General features: G+C 38.7%; 1 protein-coding gene across 1 annotated transcript in view; it reads left to right on the forward strand.

Moving 5' to 3' along the window:
* The window catches only part of AK5 (adenylate kinase 5), a 197097-nt gene that overhangs the window by 45244 nt on the left and 134847 nt on the right, over nucleotides 1-17006 (forward strand). The gene's annotated exons all lie outside the window — the stretch shown is intronic.

Raw genomic sequence — 17006 nt, forward strand, 5'->3', positions numbered from 1 at the left:
TTTATTAAGCCATAATGTTAAAAATACTTTCATGTTAGTTTAACTGATTTTACCAAAAAAAAAAAAAAAAGATAACTCTTAACCTTAGCTAGAATTCCATAGCCCCCAAATAAAAAAGGATTTTGAAATAATTATTTGAATTATTTTAAGCAATACTCACCCAGCCTCTCAACTCTTCTGTCTTTAGAACCTAATAAAATTGATAGATTTAAAAATACATAGTAACATAACATTATATTAGACTTAAATTGTAAGTTAGGCTTTATCATAATGTGCCATATAAAGAAACAAGATTCTGATGATATAAAAAATGTTTTCTAAGGGTTCGATTTGTCTGTGTAGAAGTGATACTATCTCAAAACAAAAAGTTTTTATCTTTCCACTCCATTGATACAATGCAAATATTAATATTTTCATAAATGTTTAGTTTTTTTAAGACTGATGATACTCAAAGTGTCAATGAAGGATGAGGCTGAATCATTGAATATAATTACTATAATACAGAATGTTAAAGGTGAAGATTCAGCTAAATTTATTATACCTATAACATCATGAATTCAAATATTAAAACACAGAGGAGACAACATGATTATAGGTCATCTGAAGAAGACACTAAAATTGGGGTAACTCCACGGCAGCTGGATGGTGGCAGACCTCAGCAGAACCTTCCCCTCAGCCCTTGGGTCCTTCCTTGTCTAATGGTGTTACAGCTGCCATAGAGAATCTAATTAAAGTGACCATGCCCATCCCAATAAAATACATGTAAAATGTTTTTCACAAATTTTAGATAAATCTACTGAAGCCCATCCACAGAGCTCCTATGACCTAACAATTACTGGGTTAAAAATATCTTCATTAGACTCAAGTGTTTTAAATCTGAAAGTCATGACATTTGAACAATAATCTCTTAGCAGTCTTTTTTAGCACTATAAAGAAATATTTATTAGGATTTGCTCCCTAGGTCAGAGTTGTCATGTCAGAGAATTATAAATCTGATCTGAAAATAATTCATAATGCCAGAATTTATTTTGTGGTCTAAAAGAGACACTGAATAATAGGAAAGATTTCAAAAAATCAGGGTGGATGTTTCTGTAGCTATTTTTTGCTATGGTTACTGCTTATTTCTCTTGCAAATTACCAACACTGACTTCTGCATGAAAAAAAGAAATTGACCCCACACACCAAATCTCAAAGGCAGGATGGAGAGCCAGAGTTTTAATTGATGTTTGCAAGGTTTAAAGGTATTACTGGAGCATCTCTGATATACTCCCTGTTGTCGTGTTCATCATCACAAGCAGAGCAGATTTCCCCAATGAATGCAGAGTGGGGATTGTTAATTTACTAATATTTTGCATGAAGGTGAAATGCCATTGCCTCTAATTGAGGGAGTCAATAACAATGTGGATGCCAGCCTGCAACCTCATTGCTAACACTAAATGAGCTTTAAGACAAATGCTTCTGTTTACTGGGAGAATTCTTGCCTTGGAAAGTCACCTTTTGAAAAGTGGGTAGTACAAACACAGGCTAAGCTCTGGAAAATATAATTTGAAATTTAGTCTGACAAGAGCAAGAGCTGCCTCCTGAGCCTCATGTCCTCCTTCAGAACCTGGATCATAATTCACTTTTAGAATTAAATATGTTTGGTAGCATTTCTACTTTTAAATATGAGCTAAATAATAAAAATGATTATCTTTATTAATCACAAATATATTAAGATTTTAATAAATAGGTCAAATATAGATATTTTCTTTTATCTGTAGTTTTTTGTTGTTGGTTTTTTGTTTTGTTTTGTTTTGTTTTTTGCTTCCCCCTGCTCCTCCTCACTTATTCATTTATTCATTCATTAAATATTTATTGAGACATTCTGCTAGGTACTAGGTTTGCAAAATTAAGTAAACAAAAGGTAGGAATCTTTGTTTCATTCACTGGCCTATTCCAAGCACATAAAACAGTACCTGTCTGGTACATAGCATGCTCACACTAAATGGACAGAGCTTACAGTCTACAGGGAACATGATATTAAACAATGAGTCATTAAATGTGATGGCTGTTGCAAAGGAATGGACAGTGCCCTCACATGTCATGCTCCGTGTTAGGGATTGAAATTCCCCGTAATGAATAGAACAGATGACCTCCCTGCCTGCAGGTAAGCTTAAGTATTTATCTTGATTCCAGAATCTTAAGAACCACAGAGAGCATATCCCTCTCCAATCCAGTTGAGAAACTTTATCTTGCTGCTCTACTTGTCTAGGGCTTTGGAGTCTGAAATCTCTCCCTTAGAACTTTAGCTCCACTGCCATTGAATAAATTCATGATGTTCTAGGACTTGGTCTTCATCCCTAAATTGCAGACGATGTTACCGCCGTGTAATGTACGGGTGAAATGAGAGAATGTGTGTGATACAGCGGAGCATGGCAATGCAGATGCCCTGTTTAAAATGCACCATGCAGCCACATTGCCTGCTTCAGAGTCCAGCTGCACCACCTGTCACCCCTGTGACCTCCTACAGGTTGCTTATCTTTTCTGTGGCTCAGATGGCTGACCTGTAAAATGAATATAATCATCAGTCTTACCTCAATGTAACTTGTGACGAGTAAATGGATATCAAATACTTAGAAGAGTACCTGGAACATTGTGAGGGCTATTTAAATGACAGTTACTATTTTATAATTTTTTAAATTTCTTCCTTTCTCTTTCTCCCCACTTTAATGCTTATCATTTGGAACCCATACTTACCATTAACAATTCTGTGCTCTTTGAGGGTACGGTGTTACCTTTTCTTCAGTAGGTTATTGAAGGAATCCAAAATGAAGAATTTAGGTTTTAAAAACTTCATGCCAGCCCTGGCCAGTGCGACTCTTTTGGTTGGAGTGTAGTTCCGTAGACTGAAAGGTTGAGGGTTTGATTCCTGGTAAGGGCATATGCCTGGGTTGCACATTTGATCTTCAGTGAGGGCGTGTACAAAAGGCCATCAATGGATGTTTCTCTCTCATATAGATGTTTCTCTCCCCCTTCTCTCTCCCTCCCTTCCCTTCTCTCTAAATCAATAAGCATATCCTTGGGTAGGGATTTTTTTAAAAAAAGACTTTATGCCAAATTCATTTTTTCTTTAAAATGTGTCTGTCAATCAGTTATAGCATTGTGTCAGTGTGTACTTTAACTTCTGTGTCATCCATGTAATCAAACTATATAATGGCTGTCTGAATAATGTGGTTGAATTTAACAGATGTCAACCCGTTCTTTTTTCTTTTTTACTTCATCGCTTACTGTATCTGCTGGAAGATTTGACTAAAGGACAAACCTAGTATAACTTAAAAGAAAACCTAATCAAAATAGCTAGCTGAATACTATGTCTTATTGACATGGTTCCCATTATGTGCATCTCTTTATTTTCACTCTTTTATTATACTTTTCCCTACACAGCCATCTGTGCAGGTTTGAATTAAATGTAGTAAATTATAAGTTAGTATATTAGGGGCTTCATAGATTCTTTTCAGACAAACTTATACATTGTTTTTTTTAATTACTATAAGGTTGGGTGCAATTATGCATCATGTTTCTTACAGCATTATGCTTCTAATTAAGCAGGATGCCGTGAGTTCTCAAAATTTGTTAGAAGTTTTTCTTCAAAGTTTGATTATGACTGGGACCAGAAAAGCTGCTTATTTAGTCTTACTGAATAAGCTGTGTCTTACGACATTTTGGAGCACCTGGACTTGATGAAAGTGTGTAACTCTTGAACAATAACTCCCATTCGTGAAGTTTTCAAAGCTTCAATAATATGTATTTTAATGACAATTTTTATCATTACTTTTGAAGCTGTAAAAATACTTTGTCTTCGTTTTAATTGTCTTCACTAAGTTGGAACCTCTTTTTTTAAGAAAGAGAATAGTTAAGCCAGGGCAAGTCTTTTTAAGTTTGATGAACTTTTTAAAAAATATCTGTGGTTTTATTTTATTTTTTAAGAATATGCTTTTTTAACACCTGAAAAATAATAGGATAAGATGTAATGTTTATGTTACCACTTTTCAAAATGCACTGTGTCATTGGGTGTTCTATTCAGTTGGGAAAACATGCATCTTGCCAGGGAAATGGTTACACAGTTGTGTGCATTGGACAAATACCACTTAACATGGGTGATAATCAGTGAAGGTCCACATTTAACTTTCAGCTGTGAAGAAAGCAAATGGTCATTTTTTCTTCTGGACTTTTTACAAAAAAAAAAAGCATACCTTGAAATAAGAAGTAAGCTGTAATCATAGGATGTATGAAGAGGCCTACCTAGACTAACTGACTGGATCTCTTCAGCCAGGAAAGGCATAGGCTGAAAAATGTTAAAATTAGAATTATCTGTTCACCAACATCAATTTTCCTGGGAAAGTGGCCGAGGAACTAAGTATGAACCATCTTGGCCTATAGCAAGGCCACATAGACCAATGATTCCCTAATGCTTAATAAAGCAGGAAAAAAATTTTTTAATGAGGATAAGATGCAGTCAGCTTTCTTTTCTTAAAGACTTTAGTTTTTTAGAACAGTTTTCGGTTCACAGCAAAATTGAGAGGAAGGTATAGAGATTACCAGGTACTTCCCACCCCCACATTTGCGTAGCCTCCCCCAATAAAAACATCCTTCACCAGAGTGGTGCATTTTTTACAATTGATGAACCTACATCAACATTATAATTATCCAAAATCCATAGTTTATCTTAGGGTTCAGGTTCACTGGTCGTGTTGTATTTTCTAGGGGTTTGGAGGACTCTATAGTAACGTGTGTCCATCATTATAATATCATAGAGTATTTTCACTGCCCTAAAAACCCTCTGTGCTCCACCTATTCCTACCTCCTGATCTCCCCCCAAACTCCAATCCTTGCACCTGGCAACAACAGATCTTTTCACTATCACCATAGTTTTGCCTTTGTCAGAATATCATAAAGTTGGACTCTTACAATATGCTGTCTTTTCATGTTGGTGTCTTTCACTTAGTAATATACACCTAAGTTTCCTCCATGTCATTTCATTGCTTGATAGCTCATTTTTTAGTGGTGAATAATACTCTATTGTCTGGATGTACTACAAGTTATTCATTCACCTACTGAAGAATATCTCAGTTGCTTCCAAGTTTTGGCAATTATGAATAAAGCTACTGTCAATATCCATGTGCAAGTTTTTGTGTGGACATAAGTTTTTACTTCATTTGGATAAAGAGCAAGGAGCATGCTTGCTGGATGGTATGATAAATGTGTGTTTAGTTTTGTAAGAAACCACCAAACTGACTTCCAAAATGGCTGTACCATTTTGAATTCCTATCAATAATGAATAAGAGTTACTGTTGCTCCACATCCTCAGCAGCATTTGGTGTTGTCAGCATTCTGGATTTTGGCCATTCTAATAAGTGTGTAGTGGTATCTTATTATTGTTTTAATTCATATTTTCCAAGTTGGCTTTTTTCTTTTACTAAGTGAAGGCATTAGGAAAAAATATATGCTATTGCTATCATTTAAAGGAATATTTTTAACACAAAAAAAATTAGGAATGACATAATTTTGAATAAAGTCTCTAAATGAACAAGTTTGGCTTTAAGAAAAACTCCCGACACTTGCCGTATTTTTCTCATTTTGCTGTGGATTAGGGAACACTTCATCAACCCCTGGCATAGATATCATCCTTCTCAAAACCACACAATTATTGATTGCACCAGACATTGTCCCTGAGCCTCAGATCACCCATTTACACTACATTTGTTTATTTGCCCCATATCACTTTCTTCAAATTTGGGAATATTCCGTTATGTATTTCAAATTTTCCACCAAGACTATGTAATTCCCATCCCACCAGACTCTCTTAGCCAAAGGGAAAATAAACAAGACCAGTAAAAATTAATTTTAGATGGAACTACTGAATAGTTGTTAATTAACTTCAGATTTATAGGAATCAACATTAACAATTAAAATAAAAGATCACTTATCCTTAAACTTCCAGTGCACAGCCATTGGTTAATTGTCCCCATCTCCACCAGCATCACTGCACAGAGTGCTGAAAAAGAAATCTAAACAGCATAAAATCTCCACAGATTCGAAAACTCACCTCAGCATAAGAAAGGCAATGAAAACATTGGATAACAATTTACCCAAATGAACCCATTCTCCTCAAATTACTAGGAGGGAAATTCTGTTATTGCTTTGCAGTAATTCACAGGTTGATGACATTGTACTATGTAACAGTGAAGCTGTATTTCCTCTAAGTACCATCACTACTTACAGCCTGTTTAAACATCCAGTGTCATGCAACCAAAACCCCCTACTAATTTCTATGTGGTGGATTTAGTAACTAAGACAGAGACTACTCAAGGAGTTTTCAAAGGTTAATAAATAGGAAAGGCCATGGATGCACTCTGGAAGGTCGTTACTTGCGTGACGATGGTGCATATGTGAGCCTGGACATATGACCCTCCAAACTGTCTTTCAGTTGCTCAAAGAATTTTTATACTAAGTAATACCTTTTGGCGTGAAACCCGAGAGTGATAGACCCTCAATGCGAAGAGCCCAGAAGTAACATGAAAAATATCCATTTTTGACATGAATAAGAGCAGCCCATAAGGCATTACATTGTCTGGGCAACAAGCATTTACCAAATCCTACTACATGCACAGTGGATTGAGCGTCGGCCTGCGAGCTAAGTGTCGCTGGTTCGATCTTCCAGTCAGGGCACATCAGAGAAGGAAAACTCTGACTCCAAAAAACCTCCGCTGCCTTGCGGCATACCTCTTCAGGGGAAAGGCTAAGGGAGTAAACCCCGACAGAAAATCCGGAGCCGGAGTCCCTAAGGCGGTTTGACGTTGTAGTCAACACCCGCAACTCCTGCGGCGCACCTGAAGCCAAGCTGTATTGACTCCGTCTTTCCCTTGGATCCTTCAGCTGCGAAGAGAGGGGGGGTCTGCTGCATGGGCAACAGCAGACCCTCCATATCACCCTGCCCAGGCTCTGTAGCTTCAGCTTCACTGGAGAGGACACTCCAGCGTCATCGCAAGATGTCGATTCAACACGGGAGGAGACAGATACCGTGTCACTCCCGAGTCGGACTGCACAGCCATTCTCGGCGGTGCAGATAGACTCTTAAGAAGCTACACCATCGTCTCTCGAGACGGACGGCTGCCGACGACTACATGCAGAGCTGGCAAGGCAGCACTGCCCTAGCAAAAGTACTGTTGCTTCTATAGGAGGGTAACATCTCTGTGGATTAGTCAGTGGTGCTCATTTAACTTACCTATTAACAGATCTTTGTAATTCTGGTTTAAATAAATCCAGAACTAAATTGAAAAGTAAATCTGATTGCATTCATGAACTGTCATTATTGTGGACTCTAAAAAGAAAATACTATGATACCGGTTTCGTTCCCTGATCTTTTGTAGAGAAAGAAAAAAAAAAGCACTGAGAGATAAAGCCATTTGCTCACAAAATGGCAACCCACACAGAGCAAAGTTAGATACCCACGGTTCTGGGGCAGATTATACTGGATCCTAAACAGCATCAAAGCAACAGGGAGAATAAGCAGATTCCGTATTCATAGCTAATTCTGGTATTCTGTCTCTGTCTCGGTGACAAGCAAGCACCCTGACTCACAACTTTTCCACACCCAAAACTCTCTCAGTGGCAGCTCTGTTCACACTCCATGGGCAGAGAGCAAACCAAGTGACTCAGCCAATGTGTCTCCTTCCCAAGTGGGAAACTGACGCTGACTCAATGGCACCCTATTGTCAGGGACTGACAATAAGGGCTCTCCCACCATTGCGTTACTCTCGTTGTGATGCTTCATACAAGTGTTTACGGGAAAATGAGGAGGAACTGAAAGAATGAAGGGGATTTCTTCCCCCAAAAGATGTAAAATATGTTTCTGTTGGTTTTATTATGACACACATCCATGAAATTGAGTCCAAAAAGCCCCATGAACATCTTTTTAATCATCTTAAGTATAAAGTAGAGTCCTCCCATAATAACCATGAATTAGCTGATGTGGATAAAAACCAGATAATATTCAAGTAAACACATTTAGAAGATTCACATTAGGAAAATTCCAAGAACTGTTTTGACAAGCCTAAGAGTACTTTATTTAAGGCCTGAACTATTTCTATGAGACTGGCTTTCACAACAGCTTCTCTTTATTTGTGATTTTTTTAAAAGAAGCAAAACATTAGTAGGTAGTTGGCAGCTGAATGCCATGTCATACTGACAGCTTCCTAATAAACTCTTGTTTCAACACTACAGTTTCTGAGAGGAAAATATATACACATACACACATTTTCAGCTGGCCACTTCTCCAGGAGACACTCCATGATCACAACAATAATTTTGACAGTGATGTCAACAAATATTTCACACTTCCAGAATTAGATCTAGTTAACTTTAATATGTAACACTGAGACTTTTGGGGACATGAGTAAGAAAATTATATTTTTGGTAAAGTTCTTGTACTAAATTTTTTTCATGCTTCAGACCAAACTAATTGGAATTGGTCAGTATCTCTAAAGAGAGAAAGCACTATAGTTAAATTAAATGACAAAAAAAAAAGGAAGAAAAAGACAAAAGAGAAGAAAAAGAACAGACCTATGAGAGATTTGCCTTGCCAACCAGGAAAATACTAGGAATAGATGGTATCTTAAAAGACAATAGCTAACAATTTATGAGTTAGTATGTGCGTGGTACTATTCAAAGTGCTTCTGTGGTGGGTCTTTAATCCTCACCAAATGTCCAGGTATTATCATCATGTGCAATCTGTAAATGAGAAAACTGAAGCACACAAAAGAGGACCTTGCCCATGATCTCACAAGAGCTTTGGGGCCTCAGCCCAGACCCAGGACGCTGACCCCAGAGGCGACACCTGTGATTGCTTTATAGTCCTTTCATTAAAACATGACACTTACATACTTGGGATCTTGAAGAGGAAGCTGATTACTGCTTTCTCCAGGCACTTATTGTTTGATGAGCACCTCTCTCCAGCTGTAGTCTCTTCATTTCTGTTTCTCAGGAAAGAATAAATGAGAAAATTAATTCCACTGGTGCACTACATTGAGAGGTTTTTAAAAAGTAATTTTATCCAGTTACAGGTCTAAAATAATTAAGATAACTCCTGAAATTGATTAATCCGAGCACATTATTACAAGAAGGAAACTTGACCATGAGTGGCCAATTACTGGGCCTTGTATTTTTGCTTAGCTACGTTACCCATCATATCCTCACCTTGCTCAGTCTTGCAAATCTAATGTGGAACCATGACTGCAGTGCTGTGATAGGCAAAGCCCTCTCCTTTGAGTCCTTTGAGTCTCACAGTTCCTCTTCCCCATTATGACAGTCCTTTTCTAGTGATCCATTCCATTTTATCAAGGGCCTATTGCACACCAGACAATAACACTTTCCCATGTACGAGGGACCATGTCAGGCACTGTAGGGAATATGAAGATGATGTGGAGACAGGTCTGACTTCATGGCAGTTGTGTGTACTCAATGATAGAAGCATAAATAACTCAAATACAGCAGAGTAAGTGCCACACAAAGAGCTGTAATAAGTTAGGAAGAGTGAGGTAGAGGAGCAACTTCCTCCTGGGAAGATTAGGAAGGGCTTTACTGGAAACATTGGCCCTTGACAGGCAAGTAGGAGTTGGACCCCAGAAATGGGGAAGAAGGGGGTTATGAGCAGACATGCAGGGTATATGACGGAGTAGTGAGAATGAGAAAGGAGGGACACAGGTGTGCTGGAATGAAACAGAGGGAGGCGCTGAAGTGCTAGGCCAAGGAGGAATGGTTCTTCTGTGGGTAGGCGTAAGCTTTAAAGGCTTCGAGTCTCTGAGCAAGGGAATGACATAACTAGAAATATTAAGCTGGAGGCCATGGGTAAAACCCTGAATGGAAAAAGCATCTAGAAAGGATTTGTCAGGGGCCTACGCTGTCATGGTGACTGTATGACACAAGGTTTGCTTCTCCACGGGGCAGGCTGTGCAACCATTGGAATCGACTGCAAATATGCGAGAAACTGAAAAAGTGCTCTGAGGAAAATAGCACTCATAAATCACCTGCATGTGACATGTAACATAAATTTTTCCAATTTAACCATTTTGATTTCCCATTTGGATGGCATTCATAGCAGAGCTGAAAGGAAAAGGGATAGAAAAGAAAAAATAATGTATTAAGGACTGTGGTTAGCCAAAGCAATGTAAAGTGACATTGAAATCTAAGCAAAGAGATAACTGAGGAATCACCAGTTATTATAAACAGTTGTTTCAAAATAACTCATCGAGTGAGTAACTTAAGGAACTAAGTAAAAAATTATAGACATGTCTTGGAACATGTATTTTTATGGCAGACATATCTACATGTCTTGTAGATATTGGGACATAGTTCCATTAAAGCACTACACAGTAATCAGTTATCAAAAATAAAAGACAGCCTTGGCCCATGTGGCTCAATTGGTTGAAGTATCATCCTGTAAAGTGAAAGGTCGCAGGTTCGATTCCTGGTTAGGGCGCATCCCTGGATGGCAGGCTCGGTCCCTGGTCAGGGTGCATGCGGGAGGCAACTGATCGATGTTTCTCTCTCACATCGATGTCTCTCTCCCCACCTCTTTCCTCTTTCTCCAAAAGCAATGAAAAAAATGTCCTCAGTTGAGGATAAAAAAAGAAATAAAATTTAAAAAAATAAAAGACAGATCTATTAGAGATATGTTTGACTACAATCAGAATAGCTGAATGTTTTTGTCTTAAACACAATGACTTGTGTGAAATGAGTGAAGATGGATGATCTGAGTTGGTACAGTGATTCGTGGTGTTATCAAGGACTCATACACCTTCTATCTTTCTTTTCCACACTTTTTAATGTTCTTCCACATAGTAACAAAATGGCTGTTGCTACTCAAATTCAGATTCTAAATAGGACAAAGGGGTTGGGACAAAGGGCTGGTCCGCCACATCTATTATACTTCATTAGGAAAACAAGAGCTTTTCCATAGACCCCCCTCCCACTCTTATTGAATCACATGTAGGTCTCACCAGTTGAAACTGGGTCACAGGTTTTCCCCTGCCTTCAAGGGACACTGGGAAATGAACTATTTAGTTTTCCGGCCTTTAATGTAGAAGAATGCAAAGGAAAAAGGAGTTAGAATAAATACGGAGCAAACCAACCTGCAATAACCACCACAAGGTTTTTTGTTTTTGTTTTTTTAAAGAACATTTAGTTTTCTTGGTTTAAACAGATATGGGAATATACATTTGTTAGTAATTCTATCAAAAATGGTTAAAGCAAAAAATATTTCTGCTTAATAATAACAGCTACTTTTCAGTAAAAACTTTCAATTCAGTATTGCAGAGTCTTTATTCACTTTCTAGTCAACGCTCACAACTGTCTTTAAAGGTTAATGAAAGAGAGAGGCTGAGAGGTCCAAGAACATACCATAGATGCCAGAGGCAGAAAATGAGGGAGCTGAGGTTTGAAATAGCTTCTGTCTCACAGAGCTAGCTCAGTTAATAACAAGGAATTGAGCCAGACTTCTATCCAGGCAAAGAACTAACCCCCCCCCCCCAAAAAAGCCAGAAAGGGTATTAATAATGCTATCTTGTGAAATGCCTGATGTTGGTGACTAGAAAATCTAATTCTAGAATAAATTAAGAACTCACATACTACATCAAGATCTAAGCCAGCTGCTTTATAAACTTGTTCTCATAATCACCCAACCCTGTAAGATAGGTAGTATTAAAATTATAGTGCCTTTTATGTGCCAGGTGTTTTACCTGAATTATCTCACTTCAGGTAAGGACAAGAGCTTGCTGTCCTTTCTCAGACAAATCCTAAACCGCATAACCTGTCTCTTGGGTGAGGCACTCCATGCCTCACTCTGACTTCATTCTTCCCTCCCTGAGCTGCCCTGCTTTACCCTTCGGATTCAGCATGTGCTGTGGCCTCGTTGGCTGTGACTGGCTACCCTCATTTCTCATTCTGCCTCTCACCCAGCCAACTTCTGGAAGGCTCCTACCCAGGCACAGTCCCAACCAAAGATGTTACCCCCACTTAGTTTTCCCTGACCTAGCAGGTGGGACATAGATCAATATGCAGACATGCCCCTGCTCTGAAGGACCCCACGTAGAGAGAAGAGAGGAGATAAATAAGTGGCCTCATTGCATCTACAGTATTATGATAGAAGGATGGACAGAGGGCTACAAGATGGAGTAAATAGCATCAGCGTTCTCCATGGTAATTGTCATGGGACTGGCTGAACTCAAAAACACTCTGGGACAGTCTGTGGAGGTTATTGCATACAATCAGAGAAGTAATCAGGTATTTGAAATTTCTGGATCATAGTCATTACCAAGTTCAGGATTGGAAATGGGAATAGGCGGACAGAAATTACTGAATTGGGCTAAATAGCTAGGAAAGGGGTAGAGAAAAGAAATTTTGTTGTAACTATTCTAATTTCCTGTTGAGTCCCCCATCCCTAATTTAGTAATTCACTTAGCACAGTATAAAATAACCTCTAAAAATATGCTTATTTGCCCTGGCTGGGTTACTCAGTTGGTTGGAACATCATTCCATACACTGAAAAGGTTGAGAGTTTGATCCCACATCAAGGCACATACCTAGGTTGCTGATTCAATCTCCAGTCAGAGTGCATATGGCAGGCAACCTGATTGATGTTTCTCTCTCACAATGATCTCTCTCTCAAAAATCAATAAAGATGTCCTCAGGTGAGGAGATATATATCTGTGTGTGTGTGTGTGTGTGTGTGTGTGTGTGTGTGTGTATACAGTAGTCCCTCTCTATATCATGGTTCACTTATCGTGGCCTCACTGTATCACGGGATTTTTTAAAATATTATATTTAATTATTTATCGCGGATTTCTCACTATATCGCGGGATTATGCAGTACTATATACGTATGTTGTTAAAGGTATGTAGATTTAAGAGTGTAGAATATGTTTAAGAACATAAGTAGTGTATAAAAGTGTGGAAAAGATTAATAAGGGAGTGGGAACGGTTAATAACGGACTGGAAATGGTTTATAAGTGTGTGCGATGGGTTTATAAAGCTTTAAAATATATATAAATACTGAAATAAATGTAAGGTTCCTACTTCGCGGATTTTCACCTATTGCGGGGGCATCTAGAATGGAATACCAGCGATAAGTGAGGGAATACTGTATACATACATACACACACACAGATACTCTTTCATTGTTTTTTGTTTTTTTTTTTTTGTTTTTTTTTTTAGGCAATTGTTTCAAGATTTCTAGCTAACACGGAGTGCTCAAATATTGACAAGGACACTGATTCTGCCTTTGAGATATCCTAGATTAAATAACAAAACAACCTTGAGTTTAAAAGGATCTTTATGAAAAAGAAGTCTGACGTGTGCAAATTGCAGCATGACCTTGGCTGTTGTCTTCAATAACTAATTTAGCAGAGACTGTGCAGCCAGAACAGTACCGGATACATAGAGAGTGCTTAAAATATTCGTTGAATTAACACGTAAATCAATGAGCTGCACTGAATGAAACAGTTCTAGTATATTGAGAGTCTGCAGGACCTTTTTTAGACTTCATTTATTTGGGTTGGGTAGGTAGCTTTTTGGTAGTGCTTTAAACTCAGTCTTTCAAAAATTCAGGCTTTTCCCTGTGGTCTGGCCTCTAACCACGCCAATTCACAGGTTGTTTGAAGGTGTCAGCAACCATGAGAGATTTCTCAGAAAATATCAGTGTTGCTTCAAACAATTTCTACAATTGCTGTCAAATTCAGGATCAAGGAAAGAAAACAATGGATTTTTTTTCTTGGTAAAGAATCTTGTTTTTACTTGAAAATGTAATCTGAAAATATTGAGATTGTTGTGCAATGTGAGATATGATTTTTCTTCTATCATGAAATTTCTGTTTAAAAATCTGAATACAGACATCACTGTCACTTGATATATTTCTATAATTGATAATGTTTATTTGTAGTTTTTCTATCAAGACTTTAGAGTGCATAGGTTCATGACAGACTTAGTTCTGTCAGAAGTCTGAAAAGATAGCATCCCTTACAATTTGGATTCAGAGATGGAGTGCAGGATTACAGACGGATTCAGCAGTAATTTCTAACTAAAATTCCAGCAGAATTTTTAACTAAAATTTTCTTCTTTGTTAGCAATGGTGGATAACTGCAGCTTACTTCTGATTGCCTATTCATTTCTATTCCATCTTAATTCCCAAACACTGAAATTTGGAATTAACAGTATCAATTCATTAATTTTCTAAAATTCCATGGGTAGGCAATTCCATAATGGCACTGCTCTTTTCCATACTCTGTGAAATGATAGTTCTGCTTTAAAATTGGAACAGAAGAGAGGCAGCATAGGAAACTTCAATTGGCTCAAACTGTCTTCTATTACTGCATTCTCTTCAGCTAGGGGTTGTAGTCCAAGCTTTTCCCTCTTCCTGCCAACCCGATCCATTCTGATGCCCTGCCTCGCCCTGACTGGGTTGTCATACTAGAGGTGGCTTCTTCTGGGAAACCAGCCTGATGGAGAGAGATGCCCCATCTGTGAGCTCCTCTAACACCCTTTATTGATACCTATCATGGAAGTTACTACACTATAATTCTACTTCTTTATGAATCTAGCATCTTTCTACCATAATCTTATGATCTTTGTAATTCCACTGTCTACTTTCTTATGTAAATATATTTTATTGATTATGCTATTACAGTTGTCCCAATTTTCCCCCTTTGCCCCCCTCAACCCAGTACCCATCATTCCTTCCAGAAGCCTCTCCCCTTAGTTCATGTCCATGGGTCGTGCACATAAATTCTTCGGCTTCTCCATTTCCTATACTGTTGTTAGCATCCCCCTGTCTGTTCTGTAACTACCAATTTGTACTTCTTAATCCCTACACCTTTCCCCCGATTCTCTCCCTTCTTCCTTTCAGCAGATAACCCTGCAAATGATCTCCATAGCTAAGATTCTGTTTCTGTTTTGCTCGATTGCTTAGTTTGTTTGTTTTTTTAGATTCAATTGTTGATAATTGTGGATTTATTGCCACTTTACTGTTTATCATTTTGATGTTCTTCTTTCTCTTAAATATGTCCCTTTAACATTTCATATAATAATGGCTTGGTGCTGATCAACTCCTTTAGCTTTACCTTGTCAGGGAAGCACTTCATCTGTCCTTCCATTCTAAATGATAGCTTTGCTGAATAGAGCAATCTGCATTGTAGGTCCTTGCTATTCATCACTCTGATTACTTCTTGGCAGTCCCTTCTTACCTGCAAAGTTTCTTTTGATAAATCAGCTGACAGTCTTATAGGCACCCTTCTGTAGGTACCTCTCTGCTTTTCTCTTGCTGCTTTTAAGATTCTCTCTTTATCTTTCATCTTTGGCATGTTAATTATGATGTGTCTTGGTGTGGTCCTCTTTGGACCCATCTTGTTTGGAACCTCCTGTGCTCTCAGGACTTGTATGTCTACTTCCTTCACCAAATTAGGGAAGTTTTCTTTCATTATCTTTTTCAAATAAGTTTTCAATTTCTTACTCTTTCTCTTCTTCCAGCACCCATATGATTCAAATGTTGATACTTTTAAAGTTGTCCCAGAGGCTCCTTAGCCTATCCTTGTTTTCTTTTTTAATATTTTTTTATGCTGTTCTGATTGAATGTTTTCTTCTTTCTTATGTTCCAAATTATTGATTTCATCCCCTCCACTATTGATTCCCTGTAAATTTTTCTTTATTCATTTAGTGCAACCTTCATTTCTGCCTGGGTCTCTTTTATGTTGTTCAAGTATCCAGTGAGTTCCTTGAGCACCCTAATAACCAGTGTTTTGAACTCTGCATCTGATAGATTGCTTAGCTCCATTTTCTTTAGGTCTTTTTCTGGAGTTTTGTTCAGTTCTTTCATTTGGGCCTTATTTCTTTCTCTCCTTATTTTGGCAGCTTCCCTGTATTTGTTTCTATGTATTAGGTAGGGCTGCTTTGACTCCCTGTCTTAGCAGCGTGGCCTCTTGTAAAAAAGCACACTAGTAAGTTGGATGAAGTAGAGCCTTGGGTAATCGCCAGGGTGAGGCAATTTGGGTGAACCACGTTGATGGAGTCTCTAATATGGTGTCACTGCTCTGTGGCTCTATGTGTGAGAGGGCTCAGAAGGGGAACATTCGCTACTGCCTGGCCTCTGGAGTTTTGTCTGGGAGGAGGCTGTCCCCCAGCACTCAACCTGCTGCCAGACACTTCAATTTCTCCCTGGATGTCACTAGTGACTTTCCAGCTGCTGCCCTCATGCTGAGACCCAGAGTGGATGAGACTGCATAAGTTCTAAGTCAGTTGCAGCCTTTTTAAGAGGAGACTCCTGATAATTCTGCAGTTTCTTTTACTGCCCCGGCCCCCCCCCCACAGGTTTATCGTCGGCAGCCGTCCGTCTCAAGAGACGATGGTGTAGCTTCTCAAGAGTCTATCTGCACCGCCGAGAATGGCTGTGCAGTCCGACTCGGGAGTGACATGGTAGTATCTGTCTCCTCCCGTGTTGAATCGACATCTTGCAATGACGCTGAAGCTACAGAGCCTGGGCAGGGTAATATGGAGGGTCTGCTGTTGCCCATGCAGACCAGAAGTTATGGGGACTTATCTTCCTGGCACTGAAACCCTGGGCTGGGTGGTCTAGTATAGGGCTGAGATCTTTTGCTCCTGCAGTATCACTCCCAATTTTTATCCACCACAAGTGGATGTGGGACTACCCATTCCATGCCTCTGCACCTCTCTGTGTGTCTCAGCATCTCTGCCCCTCCCACCCATCTGGATGAATGTGACTTCTTTAATTCCTTGGTTGTTGGACTTCCATAGGGCTTGATTTTCAATTGATGCTGGATAATAGTTGTTTTTTAGCCTAGTTGTGTTTTTGCTGTTGTTACATGAGAAGGCAAGCTGTGTTTACCTATGCCTCCATCTTAACCAGAAGTCAGGAAAAAAACTACTTTCTTCTTTATAATTTTACTGTTGTCTTCAGTATTTTT

Source organism: Furipterus horrens, unplaced genomic scaffold, assembly GCF_987537825.1.
Source record: "Furipterus horrens unplaced genomic scaffold, mFurHor1.1.pri manual_scaffold_3, whole genome shotgun sequence".
NCBI lineage: Eukaryota > Metazoa > Chordata > Mammalia > Chiroptera > Furipteridae > Furipterus > Furipterus horrens.